This window comes from Aedes albopictus, chromosome 3 (genome assembly GCF_035046485.1).
Source record: "Aedes albopictus strain Foshan chromosome 3, AalbF5, whole genome shotgun sequence".
NCBI lineage: Eukaryota > Metazoa > Arthropoda > Insecta > Diptera > Culicidae > Aedes > Aedes albopictus.
Genome location: NC_085138.1, coordinates 72,435,472 through 72,446,950, shown reverse-complemented (window position 1 = coordinate 72,446,950; position 11,479 = coordinate 72,435,472).

The window sequence follows — 11,479 nt, the reverse complement described above, 5'->3', positions numbered from 1 at the left end:
GAGCCATTGAGGAAAAGTGAAAACGTATTATCGACCATCACGGACTTGAACCAGTATCCCTGCAGCATGATTCTGAAGAATCATTGAAGCAGGATTCTGGAGAATCCCTTAAACAGGATTCTGGAGAATCCCTGAAGCAGGATTCTGGACAATCCCTGAAGCAGGATTCTGGACAATCCCTGAAGCAGGATTCTGGAGAATCCCTGAAGCAGGATTCTGGAGAATCCCTGAAGCAGGATTCTGGAGAATCCCTGAAGCAGGATTCTGGACAATCCCTGAAGCAGGATTCTGGACAATCCCTGAAGCAGGATTCTGGAGAATCCCTGAAGCAGGATTCTGGACAATCCCTGAAGCAGGATTCTGGACAATCCCTGAAGCAGGATTCTGGACAATCCCTGAAGCAGGATTCTGGACAATTCCTGAAGCAGGATTCTGGAGAATCCCTGAAGCAGGATTCTGGAGAATCCCTGAAGCAGGATTCTGGAGAAACTCTGAAGCAGGATTCTAGAGAATCCCTGAAGCAGGATTCTGGAGAATCCCTGAAGCAGGATTCTGGAGAATCTCTGAAGCAGGATTCTAGAGAATCCCTGAAGCAGGATTCTGGAGAATCCCTGAAGCAGGATTCTGGAGAATCCCTGAAGCAGGATTCTGGAGAAACCCTGAAGCAGGATTCTGGAGAATCCCTGAAGCAGGATTCTGGAGAATCCCTGAAGCAGGATTCTGGAGAATCCCTGAAGCAGGATTCTGGAGAATCCCTGAAGTAGGATTCTGGAGAATCCCTGAAGCAGGATTCTGGAGAATCCCTGAAGCAGGATTCTGGAGAATCCCTGAAGCAGGATTCTGGAGAATCCCTGAAGCAGGATTGTGGAGAATCCCTGAAGCAGGATTGTGGAGAATCCCTGAAGCAGGATTCTGTAGAATCCCTGAAGCAGGATTCTGTAGAATCCCTGAAGCAGGATTCTGGAGAATCCCTGAAGCAGGATTCTGGAGAATCCCTGAAGCAGGATTCTGGAGAATCCCTGAAGCAGGATTCTGGAGAATCCCTGAAACAGGATTCTGGAGAATCCCTGAAGCAGGATTCTGGAGAATCCCTGAAGCAGGATTCTGGACAATCCCTGAAGCAGGATTCTGGACAATCCCTGAAGCAGGATTCTGGAGAATCCCTGAAGCAGGATTCTGGAGAATCCCTGAAGCAGGATTCTGGAGAATCCCTGAAGCAGGATTCTGGAGAATCCCTGAAGCAGGATTCTGGAGAATCCCTGAAGCAGGATTCTGGAGAATCCCTGAAGCAGGATTCTGGAGAATCCCTGAAGCAGGATTCTGGAGAATCCCTGAAGCAGGATTCTGGAGAATCCCTGAAGCAGGATTCTGGAGAATCCCTGAAGCAGGATTCTGGAGAATCCCTGAAGCAGGATTCTGGAGAATCCCTGAAGCAGGATTCTGGAGAATCCCTGAAGCAGGATTCTGGAGAATCCCTGAAGCAGGATTCCGGAGAATCCCTGAAGCAGGATTCCGGAGAATCCCTGAAGCAGGATTCTGGAGAATCCCTGAAGCAGGATTCTGGAGAATCCCTGAAGCAGGATTCTGGAGAATCCCTGAAGCAGGATTCTGGAGAATCCCTGAAGCAGGATTCTGGAGAATCCCTGAAGCAGGATTCTGGAGAATCCCTGAAGCAGGATTCTGGAGAATCCCTGAAGCAGGATTCTGGAGAATCCCTGAAGTAGGATTCTGGAGAATCCCTGAAGCAGGATTCTGGAGAATCCCTGAAGCAGGATTCTGGAGAATCCCTGAAGCAGGATTCTGGAGAATCCCTGAAGCAGGATTGTGGAGAATCCCTGAAGCAGGATTGTGGAGAATCCCTGAAGCAGGATTCTGTAGAATCCCTGAAGCAGGATTCTGGAGAATCCCTGAAGCAGGATTCTGGAGAATCCCTGAAGCAGGATTCTGGAGAATCCCTGAAGCAGGATTGTGGAGAATCCCTGAAGCAGGATTCTGGAGAATCCCTGAAGCAGGATTCTGGAGAATCCCTGAAGCAGGATTCTGGAGAATCCCTGAAGCAGGATTCTGGAGAATCCCTGAAGCAGGATTCTGGAGAATCCCTGAAGCAGGATTCTGGAGAATCCCTGAAGCAGGATTCTGGAGAATCCCTGAAGCAGGATTCTGGAGAATCCCTGAAGCAGGATTCTGGAGAACCCCTGAAGCAGGATTCTGGAGAATCCCTGAAGTAGGATTCTGGAGAATCCCTGAAGCAGGATTCCGGAGAATCCCTGAAGCAGGATTCTGGAGAATCCCTGTAGCAGGATTCCGGAGAATCCCTGAAGCAGGATTCCGGAGAATCCCTGAAGCAGGATTCCGGAGAATCCCTGAAGCAGGATTCCGGAGAATCCCTGAAGCAGGATTCCGGAGAATCCCTGAAGCACGATTCCGGAGAATCCCTGAAGCAGGATTCCGGAGAATCCCTGAAGCAGGATTCCGGAGAATCCCTGAAGCAGGATTCCGGAGAATCCCTGAAGCAGGATTCCGGAGAATCCCTGAAGCAGGATTCCGGAGATTCCCTGAAGCAGGATTCCGGAGAATCCCTGAAGCAGGATTCCGGAGAATCCCTGAAGCAGGATTCCGGAGAATCCCTGAAGCAGGATTCCGGAGAATCCCTGAAGCAGGATTCCGGAGAATCCCTGAAGCAGGATTCCGGAGAATCCCTGAAGCAGAATTCCGGAGAATCCCTGAAGCAGGATTCCGGAGAATCCCTGAAGCAGGATTCCGGAGAATCCCTGAAGCAGGATTCCGGAGAATCCCTGAAGCAGGATTCCGGAGACTGACGGATTGGCTCTGAAGAGAATCCATGCGTTAGGATTTCGAAGCATCCCTGAGTGAGGATCTTGAAAGCGCCTGGACCATAAGAATACCTGAATCAAGATTTAAGAGAATCTTTTGATAATGACTCTGAAGTATCCCTGTCTCAGAATTCTGAAGACAACCAAAAATTAAATTTCATTATACCTTTTGAAAGCATTCGTATCGAATCTTCTTCAATCTATAATGTATACGTGGTGATGAAATATCACACTCTTTAGCTGTGATGCAGACGAGCAACTTATACATCTTTGATGAATTTTGCGCACATTTCGTCTTATACTGCCCTTTTTAGGTGACCTTTCATTCCAAAGTAACTGCAAGGCTTGGCAAACTTCTGAAAATTTAAAATAACTTCCGATGTTCGATTATTCATGTTAGTCTGTACAGGATGCGAAATAAAATATTCAGTGAAAACTTCCCAGATGGAGCTGTTTGCTCCATTACAAACTTTACCGTCCTGATGAAGGATCAGCTTTTGGAAGTCAAAGTTCAACCCGGCTGCCTTCCGGCAGTGGAAATCAAGTATAACTCAAATAATGGATATTACCAAGCAATCATCTAAATTGGAAAGCCCCGAGGCAAAGCCCACCAATGTGCAGGAAGAACGATTCTTCTTTCGGAACCGGATAATCCTCAGTCTTCCATTGAAAGAATCACAATTCCTATCGGACGCTATCGCCCACAACCCCCAAGGGGAGCCCAGCCATGGAAGTCATCGAACAAGGATATCCAAATGAAGATTCCTCTCGTTCAAATACCCATCCATTATTGTGGTAAACCCCGGTGTGCGATGCGATGTGGTAGTGCATACCAAGGTGTGGCTCTCGGTAGGAAGTCCTGGGACCTTACCAGCTATAGCCTGAGCCAATCTAATTGATGACCTACAACACTGTTCCCTCCGGTCTTCGTCGTCGACGAAGTCATCGTCGGACAACTAATGGCGAAAGGGTAGAATGAAAGGGGGGTGGCACAGTGCCACAAAACCATTCTCGGTGCACAATTGTCCATGAGCTGAACGAGGACTGAGTAGTGGACAGAAAGAAACGAATCGACCGACCGGATGCAGGATAGGCCAGGTAACCGCAAGCACATGCTCGTTACCTTTATTCGTTTCATTTAACTTTTATATATGTGACAACACATGCACGTTAGTATGGGACAAACATCAAATCCTCGCTCCAGTTGACTTTTTCGATTCCATTTAGGTCTCATATGAACTGTGCAAAATTTCAGCGCAATCGGTGAAACTATAATTTAGCGCAAGCGGTTCAAAGTTTACATAGGATTTACTATGGGAAAAGTTACACTTTCAAACAAAAAATCCCAGAGGTCGCCCCTTGTCTCCTTAATTCAAATCGATCAACGCTTCTTGTAGACAAATTATTTATGAAACTTTCCTTCGAAGACCGCAAAACAATTAGATGCTTGTGGAAAATGTTATTGATTTATTACCAATTAGTGATCCAACGAACGGCTTTTTGTTTTGTTTTATCAGCAGCACTGCTGCTGCCGTTGCTGTATGGGGTGGCGGGTGGCATCACCACCCCCAGAAACAGCAGCAGCCAAGGCAGCAGCTACAGTGCTGCTAATAAAACAAAACAAAAAGCCGTTCGTCGGATCACTAATCGGTAATAAATCAATAACTTTTTCCACAAGCATCCAATTGTTTTGCGGTCTTCGAAGGAAAGTTTCATAAATGATTTGTCTACAAGAAGTGTTGATCGATTTGAATTAAGGAGACAAGGGGCGACCTCTGGGATTTTTTGTTTGAAAGTGTAACTTTTCCCATAGTAAATCCTATGTAAACTTTGAACCGCTTGCGCTAAATTATAGTTTCACCGATTGCGCTGAAATTTTGTACAGTTCATATGGGACCTAAATGGGATCCAAAAAGTCGACTGGAGCGAGGATTTATTTTTTCCATACAAGCGTGTCCCATACTAATGCACGTACACTATATTTCTGGTCTCCGGGGGCACGATGGTTAAGGTCGTGAAAATTTTGAGACTTAAGAGGATTTTTTTTTATTATCGTACCAATTGGTACGAAGGTTCTCAGAATTCAATGGAATTTTTTTCTTAGGTAGGGTTCATGTATATATATGAACAAAAACTTCATTTAAAGAAATCAGGGTCGTCTAACTTTCCGAAAATCCTAAGTGAAAAACAAAAACAATTTCACAGACACTACCTACTTTAAAAATCATAACTCAAGAACTAAGAATCGTAGACACAATTTTTTTAGTGAAATAATAATCAAATTTTCTCAGCAATTTAAAAAAAATCAAAATGAAAAATGTTTTCCACAAAAAAATTCACTTCTGAGGAAAATTGGTTGGAAAAGTTGGGAAAACTAATTAGAAAGTCCAAAAAATAAAAAAATGGAAGGGAACTACATAAGCCATGATCTGTGATATTTTAAAGATGTGGTTTTTCTCCGTTCCTGTGTTGTGACTAATTGTGTGGAAATGGTCCAGATGTGCCATATGAGCCGTTTTCTTTGAAAAATCTTAACTTAAGAACCTAGCATCGTAGACACAATGCTTTTTCGTGAAATCGTAACCAAATTTTCTAAGCAATAAAAAAAAAATGAAAATTGTTTTCCACTAAATTTTTTCACTGTTGAGAGAAAACGGTTGGAAAAGTCGGAAAAAAATTGGTCATTACTCAGGAACGTAGAAAAGCCATATCTTGAAAATGTCACAGAATATAGTTTATGTAATTTTCTTCCAAAAATATTTCTATTGAGAATTTTTCCGGACTTTAATTTAGTTGTACCAATTTGTATGATAGTAAAAATAACCCTTATCTGAGAACCAGAAAGACTGCAATACAAAACCACTTGGTTTGAATATTCCTGGATTTATAAAGCCAGTTAAGCAGTAGTTTAATTTCAAGTCGAAATTGACGTCACGAAAAGTTTCGTCAATTATTTTATGCAATTCAGTATCGTAGTTTATATTTTATCTAACTCATTTAAGTATCATAATGGCCAATTTTTCCGAACTGGTACATTCATTCATTCATTTATTTAGTTAACATCAAATTCATGATAATACTGAATCAACAATTTGCCGCCATAATACTCGATTTGCAGCTGCAGCTCTCCAACCTCGGTCACGCCCAACACTCGCCAGATCACGCTCCACCTGGTCCGCCCATCGTGCTCTCTGCGCTCCACGCCTTCTTGTACCAACCGGATGGTTAGCAAACACCAACTTTGCAGGGATGTTGTCCGGCATTCATGCAACATGCCCTGCCCACCGTGTCCTTCCGGCTTTGGCCACCTTCTGGATGCTGGGTTCGCCGTAAAGTGCAGCGAGCTCGTGGTTCATCCTTCTCCGCCACACACCGTTCTCCTGCACGCCGCCAAAGATCGTTCTTAGCACCCGTTGCTCGAAAACTCCAAGTGCTTGCAGGTCCTCCTCGAGCATCGTCCATGTCTCGTGTCCGTAGATAACCACCGGTCTTATTAGCGTCTTGTACATGGTACATTTGGTGCGGGGGTGAATCTTTTTTTACCGCAGTTTCTTCTGGAGCCCATAGTAGGCACGACTTCCACTGATGATGCGCCTTCATATTTCACGGCTCACGTTATTGTCCGCCGTTAGCAAGGAACCGAGGTAGACGAATTCTTCTACCACCTCGAAAGTATCCCCGTCTATCGTAACATTGCTGCTAAGGCTTGTCCTGTCTCGCTCAGTCTCACCTACCAGCATGTACTTTGTCTTAGCCGCATTCACCACCAGTCCGACCTTTGCTGCTTCACGTTTCAGGCGGGTGTACAGTTCTGCCACCGTTCCAAATGTTCTAGCAATAATATCCATGTCATCCGCAAAACAGACAAATTGGCAGGATTTCGTGAAGATCGTAACCCGGGTGCAGAGCCCGGCTCGTCGCATAACACCTTCCAGGGCGATGTTGAATAGTAGGCAGGAAAGTCCATCATCTTGTCGTAGTCCCCGTCGAGATTCGAATGAACTGGATAGTTCACCCGAAATCCTTACGCTGTTCTGCACACCGTCCATCGCTACTCTTATCAGTCTAGTCAGCTTCCCGGGAAAGCTGTTCTCGTCCATAATTTTCCATAGCTCTGTGCGGTCGATACTGTCGTATGCCGCTTTGAAGTCGATGGACAGGTGATGCGTTGGGACCTGGTATTCACGGCATTTCTGGAGGATTTGCCGTACGGTGAAGATCTGGTCCGTTGTCGACCGGCCGTCGATAAAACCGGCTTGGTAACTTCCCACGAACTCATTTACTTTAGGTGAAAGACGACGGGCGATGATCTGGGATAGCACTTTGTAGGCGGCATTCAAAATGGTGATCGCTCGAAAGTTCTCACACATTAACTTGTCGCCTTTCTTGTGGATGGGACAGATTATCCCTTCCTTCCACTCCTCCGGTAGCTGTTTGGTTTCCCAGATCTTGACTACTAACTGGTGCATTCAGGTGGCCAACTTTTCCGGGCCCATCTTGATGAGTTCTGCTGCGATACCGTCCTTACCAGCCGCTTTGTTGTTTTTGAGCTGGTGGATGGCATCCTTAACTTCCCTCAGCGTGGGAGTTGGTTCGTTCCCGTCCTTTGCTGCACCAACATAGTCATTTCCTCCGCTGCCTTGGTCCTCCGTGCCTACCATCTCTTCGCAATTCAGGTGCTCGTCGAAGTGCTACTCCCACCTTTCGATCACCTCACGTTTGTCCGTCAGGAGGCTCCCGTCCTTATCCCTGCAGATTCCGGCTTGCGGCACGTAGCCTTTGCGGGATGCGTTGAGCTTCTGATAGAACTTACGTGTTTCCTGTGAACGGCACAGCAGTTCCATTTCCTCGCACTCCGCTTCTTCCAGGCGGCGCTTTTTCTCCCGGAAGAGACGGGTCTGCTGCTTCCGCTTCTGTCTGTATCGCTCCACATTCTGTCGGGTTCCAAGCTTCAGCATTATCGCACGTGCTGCATCCTTCTCCTCAAGAACCGCTCTACACTCCTCGTCGAACCAATCGTTTCGTCGACTCTGTTCTACGTACCCGATAGTGCTCTCGGCTGCGTTGTTGATGGCTGCTTTGACTGTACTCAAGCAGTCCTCTAGAGGGGCCACATCGAGCACACTCTCGTCCGGCAACGCTGCCTCGAGATTCTGCGCGTATGCGGTGGCGACATCCGGTTGCTTCAGTCGCTCTAGATCGTACCGGGGCGGCCGCCGGTAATTGTACGTTGTTAATAACGGGGAGTTTTGGGCCCAGTTTAACCATCACCAGGTAGTGATCGGAGTCGATATTAGCGCCACGATAGGTCCTGACGTCGATAATGTCGGAGAAGTGCCGTCCATCAATCAGAACGTGGTCGATTTGCGATTCCGTTTGTTGTGGTGATCTCCAGGTGTAACGATACGGGAGGCTGTGCTGGAAGAAGGTGCTACGAATGGCCATGTTCGTGGAGGCGGCGAAATCTATGAGGCGTAGGCCATTTTCGTTCGTCAGCTGGTGGTCGCTGAACTTTCCAATCGTCGGTCTGAATTCCTCCTCCTGGCCTACCTGAGCGTTTAGATCCCCTATGATGATCTTGCCGTCGTGGTTTGGGCAGCGGTCGTACTCGCGTTCGAGCTGCGCGTTAAATGCGTCTTTGTCATCATCAGTGCTTCCGGAATGAGGGCTGTGCACGTTTATTATGCTAATGTTGAAGAATCGGCCCTTGATCCTCAACCTGCACATTCTTTCGTCGATCGGCCACCAACCGATCACGCGCCTCTGCATGTCGCCCATCACTATGAAAGCTGTTCAAAGCTCACGTGTGTTGCCGCAACTCTGGTAGATGGTATGATTACCTCTAAACGTTCGCACCATGGATCCTGTCCAACACACCTCCTGCAGCGCTACGATTCCGAACCCGCGGTCCTTCAGTAGATCGGCGAGTAAGCGGGTGCTCCCGATGAAGTTGAGAGATCTGCAGTTCCACGTACCGAGCTTCCAATCGCAAGTCCCTTTTCGTCGCTGTGGTCGTCGCCATTGGTATCGGTTCGCATTCTTCTCTTGTTGATTTTCCGGTGCCAGTCTTTTTTACGGCTGGCTCGCAGGGCCTGACACCAACCCACTAACCCAGGGAGCTGGGCTTACCTTCCCGGAAGCTACGGGTTCTGCATTGGCATTTCCTCCAACTACAGTGCTAAATAGCTAGGCTCGAGCACTAGTCTTCGCCGGGGGTGGTGTTTTTAATGGGCGCCCAGGAGATAATATTTTACCTGAGCTTCCAATAATACAGATAAAAAAAAATTTTCAGAAAATTTTCCACAAATCCCTTTAGAAATTACACTAGTTTACAAAATAAAACGAAAGTCGTAAACTTCTGTCAACGACCAAAATTGTTTAAGCATGATTTAGCGCTGATTTCGAAATCGTGCTTCAAAAAATTTAAAATAGAACAGTTTTTAAGTTTTAGCTTAATATCGAGTTTTACAACTTTTTAAAATATGGAATATTAAAAAAACTCATACATCTTGCGTTTTGTTCAACCAAATTTAAATATTTTTTCATAAATTAATAGCTGGATATAATACCATTCGATTATCTGAGTGCTAGTTTTGCGTCGGATTGATGAAATTCAAGATAATAGCGAATTTTAGGGACGATCTCCTTAAATTTTTGCAAAATTTCCAAAAATATATGAAGAAATGAATTTTTTTCAACAAGAAAAAATAATAATTTAAAAATTCTTTCTCAACGTTTATTTGACATATCATATGTAGGCGAGTTACAGTAAAAAATCAGCTCAATCGGAGCATTGATTACGGAGAATGAGATGTGTGAAGTGATCAACTTTGCTTAAAAATAGAACAAAAATCGATTTCAAATCATCAACCTTGTATGGAAAGTCGAAAAAAGAAACGCTCTACTGTAATTTTTCTCCTTCGCGTTTCCGAACTCTGGACGTGATTCTACACCAAAAACGATCATTAGCTTACCGAGTTCTAGAAATGCTGTAAACTAGCGTTATTAAAAAGATTTTTTTGAAAATTATTCCAGAGATCCATTTGATAACTTTCAACCGCTACTGCTTTAGGAATCCTTTCTATGATTCCTTCAGAATATCTTGCATGAATGGCATCAGAAATTCATCCATGAATTTCTTCAGAAATTCCTCCAAAAATTTCTCCAAAGATTTTTTTTATAACGCATTCCTTTAGAAAAATCATCCAGGGAATCCTTCAAAATCATGTTAGGAATTCTTTATGACTACTTCATTTTTTCCAGGTGTCCTTTTATTAAATCTTCCATGGATTGCGTAGGAAATTCTCCTATGAGTTAATGTCAGAAATTCCACCAGAGTTTCTCTCATAATTCCCCTTAAAACCCTTCCTTAAGTTTTAATAGAAATTCGTCCATTGATTTAGTCAAAAAAATTCTTCGAGAATTTTTGAGTAATTTGCTTTTGTTTTTTTTTTCGGAAAATTCTTCAAAAACTTCCTCATAGAACCCTTAAGAAAATCGAAAATTCAGAAATTCCTTCAGGAATTCCAGCAATGATTAGAATATTCCAAAGTTTTCATCAGAAATTTCTGCAGTTTCTTTCAGAAATTTTTCCAGGAATTCCTCTGGAAACTCTAACATAAACTAATTTGGAAAATCTTTTAAAACTGCTTGAGAAACTTTGCCAAGTAATCCTGCAGTTCCTTCAGTAATTTTACCAGGTATTCCTACAGCACATCCGTTACAAAATCCTCCATGAAATCATTTAAAAATTTCTTCAGAGATTGGGAAATTTGTTCAGCAATTACTTTGGTAATTCTTTCAGAAATTCCTTGAAGGATTCCTTCGAAACCATTTATGGATATTGGAGATGAACCAGCCTCGGGATGAAAGTCTCCCTAATAAAGCTAATAATAATTTCATGGATAAATTCAGAAACTCTTCCATGTGCTTCTGCATAAATTCCTTAAGAGTAGCTTTCAGGAAATTTTCCATGAACTTCTTCAGACATTAGTCATCGGATTTCTCCAGAAATTTCTCCATTAAAAAATCTTTCATTGATTACCTAAGAGTTTCCTTCTGGCATTCTCTCTGAATATTTTCCACCGATTTCTTTGGAAATTCTTCTGGAAATTCTTTCAAAATGTTTTGCAGGATATTTACCTTCCAGGGATCCATTCAAAAATTCCTAGAAAAGGTTCAGATATTTTTTGACGTTTTCTGATAAAAAATAAATGCTTGAAAAAACCTTGTTGAAATTCTTTCGATTTTTTCCAAAATTTCTTCAAGAAATATTTCTTAAGAATCCATCAGTTATTTCTCTAAGGATTCCTCTATCAAAATTTCTTCGGAAATTCTTGAGTTTTTTTCTTTTGAAGATATTATTTCGGAAAATCTCACAAGGATTCATGCTTCCGGAAATCGGATGTTTAAAATTCCTTCAGAAAATTCTCAATGATCAAAATACTACAAAGTTTCCTTCGGAAATCCCGGCAAAGTTTCTTATATAAATTTTTTCATAGATTCCTTGAGAAAATTCATCCCGAAAATCCAACAAGAAGACCATTAGTTATTTCTCCACGAATTGCTTCAGAAAGTTCGCTAAGAATTCAAAAAGCCTTTCATGAAACTTCTCTAAAATTCCCTTCAAAACCTTGGGATTACTT